Here is a 17179-nt window from a genome sequence, read left to right on the forward strand (position 1 = left end):
ACCTAAGAACTTAAATAGTCATTTCACCGGCACCCTTACCCTTCAAAATCGAAACGCGATAAGCTCACGTTATTGCTTGGCGGCAGAAATATGTAAAGTGCCAGTATTTTCCTGGACGAGCTCTTTCACGAGGAACTGTACGGCTACTGAGTTACGGAACGAGTTAGCAGACCTCACGAACATCTATTATTATGCTTATTACACGTCTTTGTTTTTGGTTTTAACGGCTTATAATTTGCCGTTGCGCCACCTGTGTGAAACCTGTGAAAGTTTTTTCTTCACTCAGCCAAGTACCTTTACAGCTACCAGCGACTGACAAGAGATGTCGCTTTATTCATTTCTACTACATTACTACACTACTCCATTACTTTTTTGTTATTATTGATACAAGAGAAGAAAAAACTTTCATTGGTTAATCACAGGTTGTTTCAAAATTACACATAAATTACACATAAAGAAATAGCGACATCTCTCGCCAGGACTGGTAGCTGTAAAGGTACTAACAGGGTGATAAATCTGTAATAGATTTCTCATAGATGGCGCTACGACTAAAAAGTAGTTGAAAGACCAAGTACAAAGACACGGCGCAAGCACATGGAGAAATTCGTGAGGTCCGTTGGTTCGTTCCGTGGCTTAGTTGGTATAGCGTCTGCCACGGTATGCAAGAAGACGTCGGTTCGAATCCGATCGGATCGAAGGAATTTTTTCTGAGTGTTCGATCTTTGTATTAATAATTGTTTACATGGATTTCATCACATAATTTGTTCTTCTTTTCCATCCATCATGCAACAACTGTATACTTAATAAAATAACAACCCACCGAACATTACTCAAAAGTTCATGACCCAGTTTTCTCAATGAAGCGAACCTCTGCGACGCTTTCCAACAAATCATTGCACCAATTAAAACATTTTAGTAGAAAGCTAGAACCATATATCTAATTGCACGAGTTTGGGAGCAAGATAAGTTAGTTATCTATGAACAGTATTCAGTTGATTGCATTATGTTCCAAGTCTTCCCTTCTTACGTTAAATGTACTGTGAAATTGGCTTTTTTGCTATTATTACAATTGTTTATTTCAGATGTATAAAATTTTAAAACTTTGTTGTTAATCGATTGAATACGTACTGTGTGCATGCAATAGACTTTTTAATACTGGATCAAAATGTCTACTATTAAACAGCGCTGGTAACAGACAAAGAGCGATTTCGTAGTAGTACAACTCCTTGTGAAAGAGTTAGTTCAAAGAAGTACTGCCACCTTACTTATTGCTTAATGTGAGCATTACTGCGTTCTGGTTTTGAAGGGTAAAGGTACTGGTGAAATCACAGGCACTTGGGACTTGTCAACTTATGTCTCCGAGTGACGGGCGCAGTGGCAATGCCCCTCCGACCTTTGCGATTTAAAGCTCTGAATGACACTGCAACTGTGATGGACTGGCGTGTCGCTTACTACCAGGTGCACTACGTGTTCGTCCCGTCAATCGGTATCATAAAAGACTCGAATCGTTGTGGCACTGAGTACCTATGTACATAATCTCTAATTAATTACATAAACTTGCAATTCCCGTTTCTAACGGTAAAGAAAAATATAATGAAGAATATTGAAGATCCACAATTCTCAACGTGTGAAGTCATCAACCCGCATCGGGCCAGTATGGCGGACTATAGCCTAAAATGATAGGTTTATTACTTCGTATATTAAGGGTGAAGTATATCAAACTTACCAACTTTACAAGTAAAATTGTTCCTATAAAAGTGAACTAACTTTACGATTGGCGTTTCGGAAAGTTTTTCTACTAGGAGTGAACCACTAATAAGATCCCAACGAAAATCGCGGAATTCGAAGACGCGCTAACAAGATTAAGAGTTATTAGATTAAAGAAATATGATACCAGAGTTGGCAAATGTCTGAGATATATTAGAAGGAAGTATATTCTTTGTCGCATTTTGAATACCTCATTAGTAAAAAAGGATTCTTAGTGACATATTTAATAACTTGTCAGAAAAAAAACAAACGAACGAAATTAAACGTTGCACATATAAATAATTCATTAGTTACCAATTTATCAGTATGTAGTTCGGAATGGTGATATATTTATATAAAAACAACATCAGCTATTAGCACGTATGTGCGCCTCGAGGAAGACGTAAAGCTGTACTTATACAGCATGCTGCAGGGTGTGTAAGTAAATTAGCCCGCAATGAGGCCACAACGTAGCGAGCCAACATTACTCGGAAACGCGATTGTTTACCACCGACATGCTACTCCGTCGATATGCTGCTGTTTACAAACGATGGTTGTGACTGCACCCTTTGCGTTCTTCAAATAGCAACAAGTATACAAGTCTGACCTGATTACGAGAAAGTGTGTACTCATGTATGTCCAGTAGAAAGATTACAAGATATACATAACTGGTATTTCTTACCCAAAAAAAGAAACATGCTCTACATTCGAGCGAACAACAATACATCAGCACGGCGCGCGACGAACAATACGTGAAACGTAGCTACCTATCCTCAACCGAGCGATGGCTATAGTAAAAAGTGATTGTGCAATGCAACGAGCGAGGCTAAACAGCTTTTTTATGAGGAGAGAGAAGTTGTCCGCTCCGCACTCATCTCGAGTAGCGTGCGGCGACCGGCAACAGTTTGGCGCGGCGACGCCGCAAGGCGCGCTCATCTCGGTTGAATAGCGGCCCAGCCCTCGGCCCCGCCGCTATTTGCAGAACAATGCAGGCTTGATGTGCGCACGCCGCCGGCCGGGAAAGCGCGGGAGGGAAAACGCGCGAACTGCTCGGCAGTCTCGGGCCGCGAGCGCGACCGGCCGCGCGCCGAAGCACCCCGCGACGCTTGCGCCCTGGCGCACGCCGCGGAAGCCAACACGCGCCGCGCTCGCCGCGGCGTTACGTTTTCCGAATCGACCGACGAAGGCGGCAACACTGCCAGCGTGACTGAAATTCAGTGTCAAAAGGTTGGTGACCCCACTCAAGCACAACCTGAAACCTCCCTAAAAGCGTGAGCCGTAAAGCTCGCTCTGCCTTTCCTCCGGCGGTAACATCTGCTCACTTCCGCTGTGCAACAGTAATTTCCTCGTGCGTCGCAAATGTCAAAAGTACTCGATTATATTTTGAATTGAATATTGGACGTGACAATCGTTTGATATTTTTATTATTTACGTAAGAAAACACTTTTATTGCATACCTCAAACAAAAATAAGGTTCGTTTGTGACGTAATGATGTATACATATAAATTTGTAATTCGGAGTCCTGCGTCCTTTTGTGAGTGTTGATGTGTATTCTTTAGAACTCAACGTGTTTTCTGAAACGTTATTTACGTTATTATCAGGTGGGTAAAACAGTAAATTGAATAAAAAGTTGAAATCGTGAAAAGTTACAAACTTACGATATCGTAATACAAATACTTTGTTACAATCAGAATATAGGTCAGTTGTACGTACCTTTCGTATTCAAATCTAACTGTACTTAATACCTTTTGTATATTTCTAAAGAAGGGAGTCTTTTCACACTTATAGATTGTTCGTATATTCATTCAGTTTTTATATTAAGTAGAAGATCGTGACTCAGCCTCCGAGCTTTTAAAAGGGGCCCTTGAAGTGTTTTTCAACCATTCCGAGGGGTGGTTAATAAATGGAGATATCGAAAATAGCCCGCAAATTGCGACTAAATTCATGTCACGTTATCTGGGCGCACATTAGAATCGTTTCTAGGAAATGAAAATAGTAACATAGGGCGCGTGCAAAGGAAAATTGTCGAGCGTCTTAAACCAAAATTAGATTGCGGTAGTGCTTTCCAATTTGAAATGGGCCTATACATTACGAGGTTAAACTGATCTCGCAGGGGACATGTCACGCCCCAGAAAATAGACAAGTCGAATATTCATGAGATCATCATCTGCAAATGTAGAAATGACATGTTCTGAATGAGGCAATCGACTATTCTAACACAACATTGTACACGAAATAAAATCTATTTCTTTTGAATTAACTAGAGCAAATGGCGACCAGTGTTTATTCCGCTGTTAGTTTGAACAAGAATTGTAGCGGGCAGTGGAATGATTATGGTGAAGTGCGTTTAGTTCCCGGACTAAAATGATAATTCGTTTTAATAGAGCAACATCCTGCCTGTGTTCTCAGGGTCCGTCAATTCGAAAAACGATGGGGTTTGTAGTTGTCACGATGGCAATTTATTTATTATGATAAAGCTCAATTGATATTAAGCATTGTTTGTCGAACACTTAACGTTAAAGGACGTTAGGGGTATAAAAAGTACCGATAAACACGCAACTTTAACTTATTGTATTCAATAAAATAGCCCCTAGGTAGGTGCATTACGTTTTTTATGTACAGGAAAATGCGTTACGCATACCCCGCCGCGAAAAAAAAAGGTACATTACGTTTGTCTCGTCGTTTGCATACATGTTCTAAATGTGATAGCCTAATGATTTTATCTAACACCTTCCAAGCTGACGCCGTGGCTTCGAATCCGGGTTCCCTCTGAGTTTGTTCATTCGAAATTTACCAAAAGCTTTTCGGTGAAGAAAAACATCAGAACCCTTGGAAAAAGTGCAAAGTCCCCAACCCGCATAGAGCCAGGGTGGCGGACTATTGCCTAAACCCGCGCCTGAGAAGAGACCGTGCCCAGCTGTGTGATACGTATAAATGGGTGGATGTTGATGCTCTAAATACTTATATTGAAAAGTATAATTAAGATAATTACAAGCTAACAACGACAGCACTAAAATACCCACATTACTACATAATTATTTTCTCTTCAATAAAATGGTTTTACATTTGCATATCTGCCCACTTTGTACTGGAAATTTAATGGAACACTTATATAGTAATTAACTTACATTACTTACTTACTGAACTGAACGTGCTTGTGCTAAAAAATATATATACCTAAGGATGTCCATATATTATTATGCAACTTCTTGTACTTGTAATAACGCTCATGTGCCATTGTCGGGGAATACCACCTCTCCCATTTAAAAATTCAAAATTAATCTATTAGGGAAACACTGTATCGCGGGTGCCATGCACACACGTAACGTGTATATATAATGTGTATATATATGTATATACAAATATAGGATAATCGAGAGGATTATTCATTGACTTACAATTATATGGACGTCCGGTTCGCGCTAAAAAGTGTCCGAACTTATAGGGCGTTAAAATCGTATACAGAGCGTCATTCATGCTTTAGTCTTCGTTTGTTCGACTGACAGCGAAGCAAGCAAAATTAGACAGTACTGCGATGACATTACAATTTAAATTCAACGTTTTAGCTTTTTCATATACCTTTACATGTCACTACGTTTAAATAGGTTGACTTGGGACATTTTTTTCGTGGTTTTTGTATTAGACCCGTCGTCCATTTATTTCTAAGTTAATGGGATTATTATATATAGATTCATTTGCAAGAAATCCGCAAACAAACTAATAACACGTAGCTGAAATTACTTTTACGAGGTCATGTTATTTGCTTTTACAAGATTATTGTTATTGTTACCGTGAGCCCTTTAAACTATAGGCTAGCAGAAAACAGCCGGCAGCCGTAAATAGTTTACGACGTTCTAATGAACGACTGGGCGTGCAGGGAATGAGTTTTCATCTTACTCTTAATTAAAAATTGGAAGAAACTGTTTGAGTCTTGCAATATGAAGTTAAAAGAATTTGATTGGATAATTAAGAAACTATTTGTAAACAAAATAATACTTATGTGGCCCAATAACCAATGTTCAAAACAATCGATATTTGTATGGAACGGCATGGTCCGTGCTTTATTTACACCTCAAAACGTCGTAGTCAAATGAGGGATCAAAGGATATCTTTCCACTTCCATTGTTCGAGCAACAGGCGGGGATTACTTTTCTCTTAGAACATATTTTCCTTGCTTACGTCATCACTTAACTTTTTTTAAGCCCCCGATAAAATAATATGCTCTTACTTACGTCTATATGTACTGTAAAGGTCAATAATTGTCGCATTTTGTAAACGGTAATAAGGATTTTCAGGAAGACAGCGACATCGTGCGTACCTTTGAAGTAGACGACCCGATAACACATTGAAACTTTCTATAGTTATAAAGTATTTTTATTGCTTTAGGCGTGATTAAAGAGAGGGGTCATTGTTTAGACATCTGTTTTCAAGGAAAATTGTTTTAATGAAGGCGTTAACTTACCTTAAATTGGAAGCCTTTCTTCTTCGGATCATGGAATAAACACACACTATGTGGCATAACAACACAGCCACAAATTAATATAAACTGAAATATTTATTATTACAGTAAATTTACGTTACGATAATGGGTGTATTCCATTACGTGTTAACGCGATTTGATAGTCGGCATGTTCGAGATGAAATTCGATTATAAACAAACTGTAGCTGATGGACATACTGCAGACAGGTAACATATTTGGTAATCGGCGCACGAGTTTACAGGGGTTTGGCAATCGGCAGATACATAACATTATCAACAGAGACTATATAATAGGATTACTATAGTTACATCGTATTTCGGGACATAAAAAAAATACCTACCGAAAAAATTTAAAAGAGGAAGAAAGAAATATTTGCATACCACGAATGACACCACATCTATAAATAAAAATAAACAACATAGATAAAAAAGAAACAAAAATTAAAAAACAATAACAAAACATTCACACCTTAAGACACAAATAAATAATTACGAAACAAAATTATACATAAATTAAATCCCAATACTTTGTGTGGTGCCAGCCGTGGCAACAAAAGGGGCACTAAGTCAGTATTTACTGGAAAACGAAACGCGTTCCCTGCGCTCATTTTCAATCAGGACGCTAAGTGAGATCATGGAACAACATAGTTTCATGCCGCATTATTAACGGTTTATACCGAAAATAGATTTCTCAGTTGAACAAGGGACTGTAGAATCGAATAAACAGCGAGATGATCCCGACGGACCAGAAATGTTAATAACATTTCCCAAATTAGATAAAACACAATGTTGGGGTTTAACCGGTCGCAAGCAAAGACACGAATAAAGTAAAAAGGATGTATGCCGTAATATTATTCAAAAAAAAAAGCAGATCACGAGCTTCAAACAACATTCGTAAAGAACGAGATTAGGCAAAACGACACTAAACTTCCGGATTTAAAAGGAGGGGTTGCAGGGTTTGTATTAGAAGTAGAAGGCATTCAAATGCGTGTCAAATTACGATCCGTGAACATTATGTGGCTCCACGACCGTACACAAATTATGGCATATTCGATCTCGTTACTATGCAAATGCTTCGAGGTTCGATCCATCGGAACGTCGTGAATTATATTATCGATTACAGGCAGCCGCATTAACTGTTGCTGTGGCTTCGTTACTACTGCACTCGCTATATCTGTATACTTTGTTGTTTCAGGTATACTTATCGAGTTTTTATAACTTCCGTCTTAAACGTGATCAAAATATTGATGTTACTGTAGTTTTAACTACTTAGTAGAAGGCTGGGCTGGTTGATGGATCTTAGGGAATATTGCAATAAAAAATAGTTTCTATGGTTATTCTTGTTTTTCAACAACGCCAATATCTAGTTGACATGATTGCTGAGATCAAATACCGACGTCTTGGTAGTGTTGGACTAAACTCTAACCACACGTTTTTGTACATACTCGGGTATGTCCGAAACGGGAACGCTCCATGTCTCTTTCAACGCACACAGTTAGAAAAATAAACCCAGTTACTGTTTCCGGTTTGTACAAGTAACTCATACTGTTTGCGATTATTAGATTGAAAAAATAATCATATTTCTATCAAGAAGTTTGTACAGCCGCAGACGTGACCCAGTTATGTTCCAAGTAATAATTTCCTGTTGTTTTTTCCAGAAGAATTTCCCGCTTTCGTAATCCTTTACATTTTTTTTCCAATTGAAGTTTCTAAAATCTTCGGATACAAAGTTTTGCCAGTGCAAGATGCAAGTTTCTTATAATTAGTTTGTACCTTATATATTGTTCGTCAATGTTTTGGAATTATAATTGTTATTTAATTATTACAACTGGCGGAATGGTTATCATGCTGGTCTGCCACACAGAGGTCCCGGGTTCGAATTTTGGGCCGAGAGAAATATTTGTATGGTCTACATTTATTTCTCTCGTGAGTTTAGATGTAATTTGTGGTGTTTCATGTGCGTATCCATGGCATTCGCGACACAGGGTTTCCCCGGTCTATGAGTTTCCGCAGACCTATGAGTATGTGCGTTTAACACTTTCTATTCAGGCATAGTACGTGTGTATTTAATAATGTTTGCCATAATCCTCTGCAGCTGTGTCATAGACCCATTTGAAATGTGTGTCTATTATTAATTGGAATTTTCTTTTTTTGTATTGTTTGGCATGTGAAATAATTTAGAAGAATTGGTTTTATTTTATTAAGAGTAGTGGTGACCCAATGGGAGAAAGGTTGCTATTCCCCTAATGCGACACGTATCTTCGGTTTAGCAACAATATCTCTCGTTAACAGCGATGGACAACATTGTGACGAAACCGCACGTCGAAGAAACTTCACAGCCCTTGGAAAACGCGTAAAATCCCTAACTCGAATTGGGGCAGTGCTGTAAATTCTGGCCTGAACACACTTCTTAGAGTTAGAACTAGAATAGTCCCAGTAATGGGACGAATAATGGATCATGTGATGATTGTTTAAATTTATTTCTCCAGTATGTAACGTTCCGTAATGTTTTAGTTGGATACCTTGAGCATATAGTGAGTACCTACAACGATGAACAGTAGAATAAATATTCTATAGATATAAATAGTATAATAGGTTTCTTTAATGCGTTAGTTATTGTTGAACATTTTATTGGCATGTTTTATACAGGTTGTTAAAACGTACGACTGAAGTTTCATGGCATGAATCTACTTATATAACTTTACCAAAGGAAACTTTTGTTTTTTGTTTTCAAGTGTACCTGATGTCTAGTTGTGATTTCTTGATAGAGATGTAAGAATTTTTTAAATAAAATTTCAAATATTCGTTACTTTACTGACGTTCTGTGTATACTCTATTTACACCGATGGCTGACTAATCGTTAATAGCCATTGAGCAGATGAGGTGTTAGCACTATCCAGCAGAATGTTTACAATTGTGCCAGCTATATCTGCTATAACTCCATTAATTACCGCATGACTACCGCAGTCCGCTCTGACCTACATTTCTTTATTGTTTATCGTACGTTTTATTAGAAGCATTTTGAAGTAAGAACTCGTGTATCGGCATTTAAAAAAAATGTTTTATTTAGTAATACGTTTCTTCAGCCACTTTGTTATTGTTTTCTATACGTCCTTATTAGACTTTCAGGTGAGGTTAAGTAGACCTATTGGGCATTGTTCCCACGCGATTTCATTTTTTATATACATTACCTGAGAAAAAGTAGCTCTTAAATGGTTTAACGCGTGGTTGAAGAAGACACTAAGAGCTTTTAGAGAGAAAGACTCCGACCCACTTCTTGCGTAGCTGCCGTGGCAAATAGAGGCATATACTTAAAAATCACAAAAATCACGTACCATTACTATATGAGTTTCTTCTAAAGAGAAAGTTTATTCCCTAAACTGACTCAAAGCGGGTTAGAGCCTTTAGGCGTTTTCCAGGGGTTCTGAATCTTCTTCGACGCGCAAGTTTCTTTATTTTTTTTCACCGTTAATGCTACTAGAAATTCCCAAATGTACTTAAACTTAGAAATTAAAGTCACCATGACGTGCATTCAATGATTCCATCAATGCCATCATGGCATGGCTAAGTGTTGATTTAGAGTTTTATCTAAAGTGTTTTTCACATTGCAAACTCAGGTATTTAATCACTTCTTTCCAACTACTTCGAATAAACAAACAAATTTTCTCCTCAGCACTCACGCAAGATCCCCGTAATTACCAACAGAACACTTAATTTAATTGCAGTAGTTAAAAGGATGTCGTTAACAACGAATCAATTAAAAACGCCGTCGTCGTGTGAAAGTTTCTCATCTTACTCGTCTGATAACGAGAGTCATAAAATATATATAGGCGTTGCTTTACTAACTATAACCAGCTATAACTTCTTGAGTAGGCTCCCGTCTAAGCTTCATAGTTCAGCCTATAGCCGCAAACTTACTTTTCTGTTGGCTTCTAGAGATTATATTTAAGTGAGTGTGCCTATGAACTCATTCCGCCCACTCTTTTTTTCCATCTGACATCCAGATGTACGGCAAGATATCGTCCTTACTTAGTTGACATTCTTTTTAGTCATACTAAACGCTTGTCGCCATCCTTTACATGCGTACAATCAAGAAATGGAATTCAGTGCTTGCGTCTGTGTTTCCGAGCACATAAAATCAGAATCTTTAAGGTGCGATTGAATAGATCTTCTGGGCGAGCTCATTCCATTATATTTCCCATAGGACTGAGTAGCGGTCAAATATCATTGAATATTCTCACGTCAATTGATTAATATGGTCCAAATTAAGACCATAACAGGCAGTGGAATATTAAGTTTCGGACCTTGACCGAATCAGACGCGAATTAGATCACAAACTGACAGTGCAATACTCAAGTTTCATTGGTAGTTACCGACCTGCTGGCCTCAATCTACTGAATCGATTGTATGTTGTCCTTTTCTACCCGTAGGCATGCACCTCCGCTTGCGAAGCCACTTTTCCGACTTTTTAACTTGTTTACTGACGAATGGATTGGGTGTGGTTTGTCCACTCTTTTGGACGGAAACATTAGGACCAAGTTTATGATTCATAGTATAACCATGTATATAGAAAAAATATTAAAGAGTAAATTAAAAAAAGCGTATTGTTATATTTATTTATGCACTAACAAGGTTACATTAAAATTCCTCCTCCTCAAAAAATGTATATAATTTCATTAAGAAAGAAGTTATCCATAATATTAACCATAGAACTAAGTCTAAACTCATGGTACCACGATTTTGTTTAACTAAGGTAAACGATTGTTTTATGGGGCACTGATAACGTTTTTACAATAAGATTCCGGAGAATATATTAAGATTATAATTTCCTAAGTTTAAAACTTACATTAAAAGTATTTTTAAAAGTCATATTACAAAATTGAAGAGTATGTAAAGAAGAAGAAAGAGGAAGATAAAGACGTATGGAAAGATAACAAGAGTCTAGATTCCACACAATTATGATTTAAAGTGTATTCCATAGCAATTAAGTTTATTTGAAAAGAGCAATCCCTAGAGTTTCATTCCTGAGAAGAAATAACGAAAAAGAATTACGGTCATATAAAGATCAACAGTAATTATTTATAATAAATTCAATTTCCTTAAAATTTGTATCAGCGGTTTTCTAACAATGCTTTTCCCGAAAAGTACAATTTGGGGCTATTCAAAACTAGAATGAATAGGCGTTTTTTAGGCAAACGCGTTCCGTCGTCAGTCACATCAGGTGAGATTGTGGCCAAGCGTGTGTCTATTAAAGCTCTTATTCTATTTTTTCAAAATATTTATATCTGTAATAATTTTAAGTTTCACAGGGAACTTATTAAATTGTTTCATGGACTGAGATTGGAGCCAATGAGTCACAATATTGAATTTAGGATCGATCACATTTTTAAAATCCCTCCCTTTTATAATTTGCTCTTCATTTGACTCAAAGTTCCTTCTTTATAAATATGTTGCTGCTTTTTAAATTACAAATTGTTCTGTGTTATGTCATGAAATATAGATAGTGAATAGGTAGACCGTATGTACCTAAATTTAAAGGAAGCAATACACATTTAATAGCAGTAGAGCACCTTGTGAACGAGTTCGTCCAGCGAACTACTGCCATCTTACCTATCTCTGCAGTAATGTCAGCATTACTGCGTTCCGGTTTTGAAGGGTAAGGTACTGGTGAAATTATAGGCACATGGGATTTGTCAACTTATATCCCAGGGTGACGGGCTCGGTGGCAGTGCCCCCAAACCTTTGCAATTTAAAGCTGTGAATGGCTGGGAATCGAACACGGGACTTCAGCCTGGCAAATCAGCATGGTATCCGTTCGGTCACAGAGGCAGTAATATTAGTTATATATTTAGAATAAAGGTTTTGTAATTGTACGTAAAAATATAACTATTTTGTTTTAACATTTTGCCTTTGAATCATTTTAGCAATTCAGTGATAGGTATTTTCATCCCCATGTATATTAATTAAAGTATAAGTAAGTACGACTATTACGACCTCTTGTTATCCAATGAATACTATGCTTTTATCTACCCACATCGTAAACCCACTCTTATAGCGGCATGATAAATTCCTATCGCTTTCATTCGTTTCACATTCTCTTTTTTTTCCATCTACATTCGTCACACAAAGCAATTTAACCAGTTTTTATGGTGCTCATGGACAAACGGGTTGAGCCACCCACATCGAGACGGAGGGGACAGTTGAACGACTGCACTACTGCACCAGTATTTTCCCCGCAATAGATTAGTTTCACTCACAACAAAAACCAGGCTGCATTCTCCGGTTTTCCGACCGCAGTCGAGGTTTGAATTCACACAATACAAACCAGTGTAAAGGTATCACCATACTTGGCGATACGGAACTGCATTAACCCGATCAGAAAAATCTTTGTCAGATTACAAAATTATTAAGGTGATGATAATCATGATGTATAAGTATATTTAATAGCAGTAGAGATCCTTGTGAAAAAGCTCGTCCAGGGAAGTACTGCCACCTTTTCTATTTCTGCCGCCAAACAGAATATGAGCGTTACTGTTTTGACGGGTAGTTGCTGGTGAAATTACAGGCACGTGGGACTTTTCATATTATGTCTCAGAGTGACGAACGCAATGAAAATGCTCCTCAGATCTTTGAGATTTAAAGCTCTGAGTGGCACTGCAACTGTTGTCACGCATGGCGCACGTCATGTTCGTCTCGTAACTTAATATCATAAAAATAAAAAAATCCGATAATTATCCGCACTGATTCATAGTTGGTTTCTTTAATTTTTTACTAATGACTTACAATTATATGGACGTCGGGTTCGCGCTAAAAAGTGTCCGAACTTATAGGGCGTTAAAATCGTATACAAAGCGTCATTCACGCTTTAGTCTTCGATTATTCGACTGACAGCGAAGCAAGCAAAATTAGACAGTACTGCGATGACATTACAATTTAAATTCAACGTTTTAGCTTTTTCATATTCCTTTACATGTCACTACGTTTAAATAGGTTGACTTGGGACATTTTTTTCGTGGTTTTTGTATTAGACCCGTCGTCCATTTATTTGTAAGTCAATGACTAAAAATGACGAACAGTGAGGAAACTAAATAAATACTAAGAATTTGACATTTGATTTTGAAGTAATTTGACGGGTTTGGATACGTCTCATACAAACACATGACACGACGTTGCTATCGGTGGCTATTTGTACTTCCAATTAAGTTTATAAATATCTACAACAATTATCACTTCGAACCTTGCTCTTATTACATAGACATAAAAGCTTTTATTGACCGGCTCAATCCCGTTTTAAAAAGCGTGGCTTAATTTTGCAGTTCCATTGTTTAGTTTCACCTCCCAAGGAGCATTATTCGTTGGCCTCATGTGAAATTTAAACCTAGTTAATATTTAATGTGTAATAAAGGTACCGTATGTGGAGGCGCCTGGCTTTATCGGAAAGGAAGGTGTCATTTATGTGTCATTCCACGAAACTTCACGTTGTTAAAGTGCCTTATTGTCCCCGAAACGTGTAGGGACTCGTGGGCTCATTTACATTCAAATACCAGTTCGCATAAGCATTCAAAACATTTTGTGTGCGTTGTGTGCTTGCCTATTGTCGGTTTGCTATTTACATCAAGTGATAGCTGGCATTAATGACACTTATTTTTTACATCAATAGCGTAACCGATTGTATTTCAATTTTGCTTTGAATATGTCGCATCCTTGGTGTCCAAGTCAAATAACCTTTATTTCATAGGTACGCAAATTACACTTGAAATCATCATACTGACTAAACTCTACTGCTCATTCGTAACGCAGATTACCTTGAAAAGAACGAACTTTAAAGAACTTTAGGGGTTGCACTTTGTAAATATACATTTGAATACATTTATCATTACAATATATTTAATTTAAACATTTTAGGTCGAGAATAGAGTCATTAGCACGGATTTTTGTCATTCAAGTACGCAGAAGTTGTATTACTACCTGTATTATTACCTTTAGTATAAAGTTTTTGTTTTACAATAGTTTTAAACTTCGTAAATGGCAAACTTTGAATATCAACAAGAATCTTATTATAGAAGCGTATATGCCCCTTAAATGAAATTACGACTTTATGAATACGACTGTCAAGAACAGGCAGTTTATTTTTATTCCTCGTATTAATGTCTGTCACTATTTTTCATTAAAAAAAAATATTTTTCTTAACATAAATAACATTTTCATAACTGTACGGACAACAGCACATCAGACAGTGCAACGGAACAAGATACGTCAATGTGTAGCTTGATGTGCTGTTGACTGTACTATGACGTTAGTGTAAGAATGTTAATATCTTTAAACTTATCTCTCTTAGACACTCTGGGGCGCAGAGTGTAAATAATAATGTGAAGTGTAATAAAACTACATCAGCAAAATGACAACGGAACTATTAAAGATCCTACAAACGAAATTAGTCGATAGCTTTTTGGGTTTAATCACATGTGACTTTGTTATAAACCCGTTCCGAACCCGAGACTTTGCAAATCTACAAAACTCGGACCCACTTCGGATCCCAGAAAATATACGAATATCGCTTGCATACTTAGAGATATCCAATTCAGGACTGATACGAATTGGACGTAACGCGCAAACGCTCTAAGGCTCAACTCACACTGGCGCAGAGTCGAAGCGTCGCGTCGCGTCTATTTTTCAACTACACCGCTTGGCGACGCGCGACGACGCTCGCATTAGTGCGCCGGGATCACAGTGTGGTCGGCGTCTGACGCCTCAATGCGCCGAAGTAACACGACGTCGACACTCGAATGCTAACAATTTAATGCTTAATGCCAAAAAGACAAGATGTGTTAAATTTGAATTACCTAACGTAAAATCGACTAGTCCAAGCATTGAAATAAACGGAGAAAAGTTAGACCTTGTTAATAAAGCAGTCTTCTTGGGAGTAACCTTAGATAGCAAACTTCAATGGTTTCCACATACATCGTCTCTGGCCAGCAGATTGAGCTCCGCTGCATACGCAGTCCGCAGAATACGTGAGCTTACCGATGTTAGTACTGCTAGACTAGTTTACTTTAGTTACTTCCATAGTATAATGTCCTACGGGATTCTCATGTGAGGTAAAGCGGCAGATATTCAAACCATATTTGTATTGCAAAAACGAGCGGTTCGTTCTGTGTACCGTCTACATATTAGATAAAGATGTATGAAAAGACCAGAATCCACACAAATTTGATTCAAAGTGTATTCCATAGCATTTCAGTTTATTTGAAAAGAGCAATCCCTAGAGTTTCTTGCTCGTTCTTCTCAGGGAGGTTGGCGTAGTGAACGAGCAGTAGCTTAAATGTGACTTTTTTAAAGTGTAAATTTAATTTACCTATGGAATACATAATCTTGACTTTGACTTTGACTTTGATTCCATATTTGCATAACACAAATTTGTACCTTAATAATGGGAAAATAGAGATGAATATACTGTAGGCGAAAAACATGACGCGTCGCGACGCTTCGACTCTGCCAGTGTGAGTTGAGCCCAAGGGTTACGGCATACAATTTTCTATTTATTCATTTCTTAACCCAAATAATAGGTATTAGGAGAATATATTTTTTCTAAATTCAATTTCACGAAATACATTATTAAATATCGAGCTTTGGTAGCAGTAGAGCTCCTTGTTTCCTATTTCTGCCGCCAAGCAGTAGTGTGAGCAATAAATACTGCGTTCCGGAAGAGTACGGGTCATGGTGAAATTACAGGGACATGGGACACGCCAACTTATGTTTTTTTGTTTAAATTAAACACATTCGTTTATCCTTGTACTCCAGCCTACCTGGCTAAAAAATTAAATTGGAACGACAGGGATTGTCGCAATGTACGGTCGGTACGATATCCTTCCTTACAGATATCATCACCTCCTAGATTAACTGTTTACCGCAGTAGCTTCAAATTTGCCTCCTCCATAAGAAACTCAAAATCGTCTTGCACTTTTAAAAGTACATGCAAGCTTTCGCTACTTTCGAGGCAAAGATCGGCAGGTAATTGGATGTAGCTTACATTCTTATATTTTTATTTTTAAGTACTTTTCTAACAATTCTAAAAATTGTATCCCTGCCTAAATTTCAAATTGGAGTATTTTGAAATGGAATGTTTTATTAAGCACTGGTACCATCGTAACAATAGGATTATAACTTTAAGTGATATACTCGTATGTGTATATTTATAGTTAAGTGATAATTTTTTGGAGCTACTCGAGACGCATTGGAATACATACAACTATTGTCATTGGAATGTAGCGAGTTTCTTCAAAAAGGTAGGGTCTGAAAAACAGCTTAAGCTGAGACTCTTTTCTTTTTGTCTACACAATATATGTAACTATAGATGATGTTATTTAAGACTAAATTGTTATGAAAACGTAGAAAAATAAAGCTATTATTATTATTAATGTGCCTCAGGGTGTCGGGCGCAACTGCCATTGCGCCTCAGATTTTTGCGATTTAAAGCTGTATTACAGCAACTGTTATGGACAGGCGTGTCGCTTACCATCAGGCACACGACTTGTTCGTCCCGTCACTTGTTACACGTAGGAATTGAAATTACTTTTTTCAGATCTAAATCGCGTGTAATAAGCAGTTTCATTTTCTATACATATTAAATGTCACAACAAATTATACCTATTTTACGGGCCACTAAAAAAGATTTCGCTCCAGTGACGTAATTATGAGTTACGTAACCGAGATAAACAATAGAGTGTTCAAACACGCTGGTCGAGCCGACTAAATCGTCAGTCAATTAGTAACGGCACCCAATGCGCTGCTTTTGACATGAAGCCGCACACGCATGCGTTAGCATCGTTAAATTAAACAAACGCATTTTTCAAATTTGGGAGCGACGTCTGACTTAACCTAATTACGCAAGATGACGTCCACGTCCATCAGCCTGAAAAAGTTAGACTAAGTGTTTTCACTCTATTATTCAA

General features: G+C 37.5%; 1 protein-coding gene across 12 annotated transcripts in view; it reads left to right on the forward strand.

Moving 5' to 3' along the window:
• LOC113225696 (proton channel OtopLc) overlaps nt 1–17179 on the forward strand; it is a 57861-nt gene that overhangs the window by 25949 nt on the left and 14733 nt on the right. For 10 of the 12 annotated variants that reach the window (XM_026458088.1, XM_026458089.1, XM_026458090.1 and 7 more), the window contains exon 1: nt 2714–2973. The exons of 1 other annotated variant lie outside the window; for it this stretch is intronic. The gene's annotated coding sequence lies outside the window, so the exon portion shown is untranslated. Of the gene's footprint in view, nt 1–2713; nt 2974–17179 lie in introns of those variants that run through there. One more of the 12 variants, XM_026458095.1, reaches the window with a different exon arrangement.

The sequence above is a fragment of the Hyposmocoma kahamanoa genome, unplaced genomic scaffold (genome assembly GCF_003589595.1).
Source record: "Hyposmocoma kahamanoa isolate Upper Pololo Valley unplaced genomic scaffold, ASM358959v1 169, whole genome shotgun sequence".
NCBI classification, from domain to species: Eukaryota; Metazoa; Arthropoda; class Insecta; order Lepidoptera; family Cosmopterigidae; genus Hyposmocoma; species Hyposmocoma kahamanoa.